Raw genomic sequence first — 10,646 nt, forward strand, 5'->3', positions numbered from 1 at the left:
GGAATAAAGCTAAGAATATCGCTAGCATCTGGAATGGAATACCCTTTCAAGTTTCTTCCGTTCACCCAGTTATAGAATTCTGCAGCCTTGGTGGGAAGGAATTGTTCTCATATGTTGCCAGGCAAAGAAGTGATGAAAGAAAGGCGGCTCTCGCACTCAGTTTCTTGACTTAGCTCAAGGCATTAAAGCTCTTTCTCAGTCCCTTGCGAAGAGCAACTTCAGGGATTGTTTCTCATCAAAAGAGAAGGTGTGGGGTATCTTCTCATTTTAGCAATCTTTCTGGTAGGAACATACCTATCTTCTGATTGCTGGCTCTGATGTATTCTTAATGTGGGAGGCACGCTGGAGAGGGTTCTGGAGGAAATAAAACTTGCAGACAGCACTGACTGACATATAATAATATGTAAAAATGTAAATGTACATCTTATCATTTCATAGTAGTGAGAGGGGAAAGAGGAACTGATTTTAAAAAGCTATATGTCCCTTCCAGCCTTATAATAATCCATTCTGAGCTCAAATTCATTACCATTTCATAGCACCTCAGAAGGGGAGGACCCACTGAGATGGCAGATGTTGCAGGATAGCTGTGGTATCACAATCTCTCTTTCCTCTGGAGCCCTCTAGCTGTTCCTCTTATTGGCAGAAAAAATCATATGCTGCCAGGCATTGTCAGAATTCGGTTGCCTTCTGTGTTCTTCTCACATACCAAGATGTCACTGGCTGATTCTGATTAGGAATTATTTTTTGCAGATGCCTGTGATCGTAACTCCTATTCTTCAAGTCCATTTGATGATATTTATGCTTAAGTTGGCATATTGATAATACAGAAGCCCTAATCAAATGTTACTAAAGTTATTTAATCCAATGTTCCTTAATACGGAAAATGTTTTGGATTAAAAGTCCCAGAGCTCTGTACCAACAAACCAGGAATCTGGGGAAAAATCTTGCATCAAAAAAATCTTGCTTCATCTGGGCATATGGGATAGCAATACTTATCTACCACTCCATAGTGCTTTACAGCCCTCTCTAAGCAGTTTACAATATCAGCAGATTGCCCCCCAAAATCTGGGCCCTCATTTTACTGACCTTGGAAGGATGAAAGGCGGAGTCAACCTCGAATCCATGGATCGAACTCTAGGCTGTGGCCAGAGTTAGCCTGCAGTACTGCATTCTAACCACTGTGCCATCAGGGCTTATGGGATGACTTTCATGCATTGGATGATCCTGTTGGGAGGATATACTCTTGGTATACACACCTAGAACTCTTCACTCATCCCTTTTTGGAACAACCCCACCCACCCATGGGAACAAAACAGGATTTCAAGAGGAGTTTGGCTTAGCAGGGAGTTTATAAACAGCTATAATTCCCAATATCTTTTCATATACACTACTATGAAGCCAGGTATCCCCGCATCCTATATTTCTTCCTTAGATTATTATCTATCCCACCCAATTTTATTTCATCTGCAAATTCAAGAAATATTTTACCCACTTTGTCATCTAGGTCAATAATGAAAATATTGAAGAGTGCTAAGCCAAGGACCATCAAACCGTATGGCACTCCATTTCATTCCAGTTTAATGTGGAACTGTTGATCAGCATGCCTTGGAGTTAGCTCTGGATTTACTTAATAGCCATTCTATGTGGTACACACTTAATTAACAGTCTGTTAGTCAGAGAGTCATGGAGTGCTTTTGCCAAATCCTTTGCTGAAGTCAAACTCTATTATGATCATAGCATTCCCATAATCTGCTAAGGGAAATTGCTGGACCAAATAGCGCAGTAATCTGACCTGACTTGTTTTTTTTTAATTCATAATGATGTTTAGTAACTCTGCACTGCTTACAGATTAATTGTGTTATGGTCCCTTGTAGAATAGGCCTATGACAATTTGCCACAGCCAACTTGCCATGAGACAACTCACTGCGGGACAACTCGCCATGGCCTACTTGCCATGAGACAACTCACTGTGGGACAAGAGTTACACTAATATCAAAGAAATGATGGAATATAATCATCAAAAAAGGGATGCAAAAGGAGAGGCAGAATAAAATGTGAATGACAAAAATTAAAATAATTCTTAATTTATTTTAAATAATTAAATTGAATTGTTAAATTGCCCCATGGAAAGTTGCCCCATAGCAAGTTGGCTGCAGTGAGGTGTCCCATTCCATTGTAAATTGCCCCAGGTATCAACATCAGTTTAATTAACTTTAGTATCCTTCTTTCTCCCATTTTTTAAAATAGGAGAACATTTGCTCACCTTCAGTATTCTGATACCTGGTACTTGCCTAACCTCTCTGGGATTTCTCAAAGGTAAATAGAAAGATGGTTTGACAAGACCACCAGCAAATTCTTTGAGTTATTTCTATAAAGCATGAGCAGCAATCCTCCTCCTTCAATCAGCTCTTTATAACTGCCTTGAAAATTGAATCAAAACTGGAAATGAGTAGCTGCAATCTTTCTTTGTTATTTGTTACCCTTTAGCCATCTTCAGTGAGCAGCTAGTAGACCGTATCTTTCTTTTAGTTTGAGCTCTCTCTCTTTCTCTCTCTCTCTCTCTCTCTTTTTCTTTCTCTCTCGTTATTCTTACAATCTATTGTGAACTTCTGAGCCACTTCTTATAGGTGGCACTTGTATCTCTTCTATTCTTTAGGCCTCAGGTTTCCTAATTCCTGTTCAGCCCCGTCTCTTGTGCTGAGTATGTACTGTTTTTGGGAGTGGGGGAGGAACAGAGTGGATGAGTAGGACAAAGGCTTGAGCATTATTTTGAATTCCAGCTGTGGGGTATATTTTCCATTTGTTTCCTGTTGTCCCTGTTGTATAGTGGTCTTGCTCCTTTTTAAATTCTTTTCCTTGAAGGCCACTGCATTCTCTGCCAGTTCCTGTTGTAAGAATTCCTTTCATAGATCAAATAAATCTTTACTACTTTGATGAAAAGAGGTGGGGGCACTTACTGTTCTAATCATCTCTATTTTTCTTCTAGTACTGATACATGCCTGCATCTCTTGAAAAAAAAATACACCAAGGTGCTCCCGGGAAGGAACACAAAAAGTCCCACAAGGTCACAACTGCAGAGTTTGTCCATTCATCTTTACCTCTGTTTCTTAAGATAGCCCTGGGTGAAGAGTCTATATTTTCCTTTGTTTACTTTTCAGGCCCTTGACTTAGGCAAGTTGTCATTAGAGAGAGAAATTGTTGGAGACTTCCCCTTGTACATCCCCATCCCATTTCAATAATGCCTGAACAAAACTGTAGAAAGAAAGAAAAAGATACTTGTGAAATTTGCTTTCTATTTTCTAGAAAAAGAGAAATGAAGTACAGCCAAGTAAGAGAGGGTCCCTAGTAAGGGCAGAGATTCACCCCTTAGGCAAGAATAGCAAAAAAAAAAAAAAAAAAAAGTAAGTGGAATGATCTTACATATTTGTGCTGCCAGGTACTTTCTCATCTCTGGCAATACTGAGCAGCCTGTAGGCATACAACTCTCTGGTGATCGAGTCTAGGAATGCTCTCTCTCTCTCTCTCTCTCTCTCTCTCTCTCTCTCTCTCTCTCTCTCTCTCTCTCTCTCTCTCTCTCTCTCTCTCTCTCTCTGTGTGTGTGTGTGTGTGTGTGTGTGTAAGATATGGTTTAAGTTGAAAAAAACCTGAATGGAAGGGAATAAAGCCTAAGTATATTCCCGGTTTTTGGGTGGATAAAAATGATGCCCCTCAGTACTAAGACTGGAAAGTGAGATCTGGTTTGTAGGTTTCATAGTTTCACATTTTGCTTTGGTGCGACCAGACTGTTCTTTTGTTATAGTTGAAAGAATGTGGGAGAGAGGGCATATGGCAATGTTGGGCCCTGGGCCCACACAATTACCATAGTTTTCCTCTATAACTTATTTCAGGTAAAAATACCCTTGAGTCAACTCAACTCCCAGTTAATAAATGGATAAGTGATTTCCCCATTGGCTTCTTATTGGTTACTTTTCAGGATGCTTTTCCAATTTCTCAGACTAGTCTGTCTGTCTGTCTGCCTGCCTGCCTGCCTGCCTGTTCCCCCCCCCCTCTCTCTTTCAGCAGCTGACTGGACCTGTCCTTGACTTTTCCTTATAGTAAGATATCAGAAGTGATTGGTGGGTTGCCTTCTTTCTTGGGCTGGTATGACTGTCCCAAGGCCACCCAGCTGGTGTTATGCCTAAGAATTTTTATTTTATTTTATTTGGTTTGTCAAACATGTACAAGATAACAGGCATAAGTATAAACATAGACATGAACAAAGGAAATTGGTACAAATAAATAGGGACAGTAGGATAGGGACGGTAGGCATGCTGGTGCGCTTATGCACGCCCCCTTTACGGATCTCTTAGAATCAGGTGAGGACCACAATAGACAGTTTAAGGTTGAAGCTGTGGGGGTTTGTGGATGAAACAACGGAGTCAGGTAGAGAATTCCAGGCATTTACCACTCTCCTGCTGAAGTCATATTTTCTGCAATCGAGTTTGGAGCAGTTTATCTTGAGTTTCTTGTTTGCTCGCATATTATTGAGATTGAAGCTGAAGTAGTCACTGACAGGTAGGACGTTGTAGCAGATACTTTTGTGTTACTATGCTCAGGTCAGACTGTAGGCAGCATAGCTTCAGATTGTCCAAGCCCAAAATTTCGAGCCTGGTGGCATAAGGGATTTTGTTGTGAGCAGAGGAGTGGAGTACTCTTCTCGTGAAATACCTCTAGGCTCATTCAATTGTATTAATGTCAGATATATAGTGTGGACAGGGTCTTATTTTCTTTTGAACCCTGAAATAAGCCCTTGGCCTTATTTTCAGGGAGGTCTTATTATTTTTGTGGTGCAGGAGACAGCGAGTGTGGTCACCTCATGGCTGCTGCTGTGTTGCCATAATTTTGGGGAGGGCTTATTTTTGAGGGAGGGCTTATTATAACGCATGCACTCAAAAGCCTGATTGAGCTTATTATCTGGGGAGGTCTTATTTTTGGGAAAACAGGATAAGTCTTTGACAGAGTGAGGGTCGTCTATGAGGTTGTATCCTCCCAATTTGTATTTGGTGTTCAGATTTTTGTTGCCAATGTGTAGGACAGAGCATTTGTTAGTTGAGATTAGGAGTTGCCAATTGTGCCAATAGACTAGAATTTACAGCCTCCCAGCTTTTAGCTTGGTGCCTTAGCAAACAATGGGTTTCTAGACTAGCCTGGTAACAAGACTCAATCTTGCTTAGCTTCAAAGTCCAGAGAAAAGTCAACCAAGTGCTACCATCTATTGAGATCCATAGGTTAGTACTGACTAACAATTACTTGCAGCTCTTTCACGGTTTTAGCCGCTGTCCTTTAGGAAAACCTCTAGGGTGGTTTTCATATAATATAACCTGCAGAATAATATAACAAAGATAAGAAGTCTGCCTTCCCTTACTCTCTTAAGTGACTTGGTTACCAGACTGAAAAAGATCCCCAATCATTTCCCCACCCCCAATGCTCTGCTCCTGGCAATGAGAAATGAAAAGCCCATTTATTTTCTTAGGTGAAATCTTTTGGTGACATTGAAGGACCCCTTTTATACAATTACTGGTAAAAAAAAATGTTTGCCTCTGACTCTAGCAAATCTGCGAGTTGACTTAAAGCTACATATAAGATGAAAAAGCCCATCCTATCTCCCTGGAAACTCACCATTTTGTCTCTTTGTATGTGTGCTTTTCCATCTACATAATGCCCCAAAGAACAAAACAGTATGTCAGCAAAGAAAGGTCCCCCCCCCTCCCGTCCCCTGCACTTCACAGCCAGGCAGCTTGATTTTATTTATTGTTATTGACAATTTCAGCAACTATTTCTCAATCATAAAAAGCAAAAAGCAGAGGCTGAGCAAGTCAGACCATCACTCATATTTTGCTTTTATTGGAACCAGAAAACCTGGGAGACGGGAGAGCTCGTTTGTCGAGACACCCTAGTGGCAGCATCACATTATTCAAATGGCTAAAATAAGCCTCCTGCACATAGTTCATACAAATCCCCTCCATCCTGCCCCCTCTGCAAACAATGAATCACACCAACGACTCCATTAGATATAACGCAGGTGCCCCCATGCGCATATCTAACCTTTCTTTATGTCTGCCAGAACAAAATTTCCAATATAAAGAGCAATTCAGATGTGTCAGACAAGAACAACAACAACAAGATTCCTTGTTTGGAATAAAGTCCTAGAAACCCAAAGATTTCGAAGCCTGGATTCTCTAGACCTATTGGTTCACAAATCACAACATTCAGATTAGAGACCGATTGGCAAAATCAGCTTAGAGGATCACGTTTGCTTTTCCCTAAATGTCAGGTGTCTTACAGAGAGCCAAATATAATTGGTTAGGAAGAACAGAGTTATTATAAGGCAAGGGTGTCAAATTCGATTTCATTGAGAGCCACATCAGGGTTGTGTTTGATCTCGGGTGGTCGGGGTGGGCATAGCCAGGGGAACATAGCCAGCTCGATGTCACTCATGTCAGGGGCACCTGTGGTGGCCCAAGCGCTCTGCCAGTGAAAACGAGTTCTCAAGCTCCATTTTCGGCTGTGACGGTCTCCTGCAACCAGCTGCCAGTGAAAATGAAGCTCAGGAGGGCTGCAGGCGACCCTCCCGCACTCCATTTTTGCTGGCAGAGGAACCTCAGACTGGTCTTTCGCTGTTTCCAGGATGGCCCTGTGGACCAGATCTGCCCTACAGGCCTTGAGTTTGACACCCCTGTTATAAAGGATGTGTTGCCTCTGGAACAAACCAGAAAATTGAGCTCATATCATGCAAAACTAGCTGGGGTTTTCCTTCTTTCAATTAAGATGTTAATATAGCCAAAATAACAAGAATATTAGACACCCCTGGTGCAATCCCTTCTGAGATGAACAATAATGTTCTCAGATCTTCCTTTTGTTAGCACAATTGTCTCAGAATTGAACATCTGGCATACTCATAGGAGATATTTGTTTTAGAGAGCACAGTATTTGAGGGGATGAAGAAAGCATAACATAGAAGTGAGTATTGGACTTTGTGGCTACAATTTATTAAAGTCTAAATTTAGATTCTGATCTGAATTAGATACAGAATGAGTTAAAAAAATCCATGACAGCAGTATTACAAATACACCTGACCTAGCCAAATATACTAAAATACCTAGAATTATTGACCTCATCAACTCCTGCCTTACTACCTACTATCAATTTGATTGACAAATATGCAAATAAGAGGAACACCGATTAGGTCATCACTCTCAAGACTCATAGCAGAGACTGTAATGCATTCCCATGTATACAACTCAAAGTATGTAGAGAACACCTTCATCAGAATAAGAAAAGAACTACTGGAGAAGACATATTAAGCAATCAACAATATCTCAAGAATAACATTCATAAGGGAAGAAGAAAACCAGAACACACTGCCCTTCCTGGATAGCCTTGTTAGCAGAGGAAACGATGTCAAATCAAAAAACAACCCCCACTGACCAAGTGATCTATTATCAAAGTAACAACCCAACCTTTCACAAGGTTGAAAGCTATGTAAGAGCACTATTCAGATCAATACAAATGCACAGCAGCAATCCAGAATACCAGAAAAAGGAAACAGACCACTTATACAATATCTTCTAGTAAAATGTATATCCATGCAACTTTATCCATAATATAAAACTCCATTTCATTATGCATTTGTTACTACATTTCTAGCCTGTTTTGCAAGATCGAAATAATAAATATGGAAGATGGCAGGGTGTGTGAGTCTTATTTCTTATTTCATCCTCAAAACAGCAATCCTGTCATATTTATATTTAGATAAATATGACAAAGACTAAAATGCTGGTTAAAAATATGAAATCAAAAGCAAAAGAGGAGTTAACAAAGAAATTGGGTATTCAAACTGTCAAAAAAGTCAAATATCTAGGTATACATTTATCTGCGAGGTGTGCATCCATCAAAGAAGATAACTATACTAATTTGATCAATAAAACTAAGAAAGACTTAGAAAGGTGGAAAAACCTACAATTGTCCCCGATGAGTAGGATCGCAGTCATAAAAATGAATGTATTACCAAAATTTATTTTCCTATTTCAGAATATTCCCATTAAATTAGAAAAAGGTTTTTTTAAAGGATTTGAATCAATTGGTTTCAAAATTTATTTGGCAGGGAAGAAAACCAAGAATAAAACTCAAGGCTATGCAAGACACTAAGGAAAAAGGAGGATTTGGCGTAGCAGATTGGGAACTTTATTATACTGCGGCCACCTTAACATGGTTAAAAGAATGGATAATGTTGAGAAATAAAAGATTACTCAAATTGGAAGGTCATAACCTCCAAGTAGGATGGCATGCCTTCCTTTGGTATGAAAAAGGTTCTGCACACAAATATTTCATTAGACACTACATCAGACAGTCCCTGTTATTAATATGGAACAAAATTAAACACAGTTACTATACCAAAACACCCAATTTGGCTATCTACGATGAAAGCATACATACACCCAAATTTAATTAATATGGAAAATATAGTTACATATAAAGAGTCATTGAACAGACAGGGGGAGATAAAAACTAGATTAGAATTGGCATCACAAGGGGTACAAGTAGAATGGTGGTCCTATTTACAGATACAATCAAGGTTTGCACCGGATAGGAAGAAGGAAAGTATTGCCAAAGATTACACAATATTAGATAAACTTTTGATACAGGTTTAGGTTTTTAGGTTTATTTGGATTTATATGCCGCCCTTCTCCAAAAGGACTCAGACAGTCAGAAAACTGGCTGATCAAAGTGTTGTATAGATTTTTGTTGGAATATAAGCTAGAGGAGGAACATGTCAAAGAAACTATGGTCACCTGGGGGAAAAATTTCGGTTATAATGTGGAATTGGCTAAGTGGGAAAAACTTTGGATACTTAATCAAAAAGTAACAATGGCTACAGCGTATAAAGAAAATCTTTATAAGATGTTCTACAGATGGCATCTCCCCCCAGCACGGCTCTCTAAAATGTTTAAAAATCTGGCCCCAAATTGTTGGACGTGTAAAAAAACACCAGGCACTTTTTATCATATGTGGTGGATGTGCAATGGGGTGAAAAAATATTGGAAAATGATTCAATCATGGTTAGAACAAATGGTGGGAGACCAAATCTTGTTTAAACCAGAAATTTGTCTCCTAGGTATAATACCGGAGGGGTTTAAGAAAGATACACTTTATCTAATTATACATGTACTATCTGTGGCGTGCATAACTTATGCACAATATTGGAAAAAGAAAATACACCATCAGAGCTAGATATAATCAGAAATGTTTGGCCTGTGTGGAATCAGATAGGCTCACTCTTATTTATTTATTTATTTTATTAAATTTATAGACCGCCCCCTCTCCCCGAAGGGACTCGGGGCGGTGTACAGACAGAAGCTAAAATACCGTATACACAATAAAAAATATCTTAGAAACCCCTTAGAAACAAATTAAATATAGAGTCTGTACAATAATAGTAAAAATTAAAAACAACTTAAAAAGTCTACCCCCAGAAATTTAAAATACTGGCCAGGAGGATTGAAGATTAAAACTATGATTGGGCCAGGCCAGCTAATTGGAACAGGTGGGTCTTCAGTTTCTTGCGGAAGGAGCGGAGATCGGTGGTAGTTCTGATAGCAGGGGGGAGGTCATTCCAGAGGGTCGGGCCCATCACAGAGAAGGCCCTACTCCTGGGCGCCGCCCGCTGGCATTGCTTAGTGAATGGCACCTGGAGGAGTCCCTCTCTGTGAGAGCAAATTGGTCGCAGGGATGTGTGGGGCAGGATGCGATCCTGCAGATAGCTAGTTCTGTGCCATGGAGCGCTTTAAAGGTGATAGTCAACACCTTGAAATGCACCCGAAAAGCCACAGGCAGCCAGTGCAGCTCGCGCAGGAGAGGTGTTATATGGGAGTACCTAGTACTTCCCATGATTGCCCGCGCGGCCGCATTCTGGACCAGCTGCAGCCTTCGGGTGCATCTCAAGGGGAGCCCCGTGTAGAGAGCATTGCAATAGTCCAGGCGGGACGTCACAAGCACGTGAGTGACTGTGTGAAGGGCGTCCTGGTCCAATAGGGGTCGCAATTGGCGCACCAGGCGGACCTGGTGGAATGCCCCCCTTGCCACGGCTGTCACATGGTCATCCAGCGACAGCCGGGCATCTAGGAGGACGCCCAAATTGCGCGCCCATTCCACAGGGGCCAGTTGTTCGCCCCCGATGGCCAGTGATGGGACCCACTGGTTGAACCGGGGCGCCGGTAACCACAGCCACTCCGTCTTGGAGGGGTTGAGTTTGAGTCTGTTGCTTCCCATCCAGACCCGTACGGCCTCCAGGCACCGGGACATCACTTCGACGGCATCGTTGGGGTGGTTCGGGGTAGAGATGTACAGCTGAGTATCATCAGCGTACAGATGATACTCAACCCCAAAACCATGAATGATCTCACCCAGCGGCTTCATATACGTGTTGAACAGGAGAGGCGAGAGGACCGACCCCTGTGGCACCCCACAAGTGAGTGGCCTCAGGGTCGACCTCTGCTCCCCTGCCAGCACGCATTGCGTCCGGCCGGAGAGGTAGGAGGAGAACCATCGCAGAACGGTGCCCCTCACCCCCAACCCCTCCAGACAACGCAGTAGGATACCATGGTCGA

This window comes from Natrix helvetica (genome assembly GCF_964273705.1).
Source record: "Natrix helvetica genome assembly, chromosome: 1".
NCBI lineage: Eukaryota > Metazoa > Chordata > Lepidosauria > Squamata > Natricidae > Natrix > Natrix helvetica.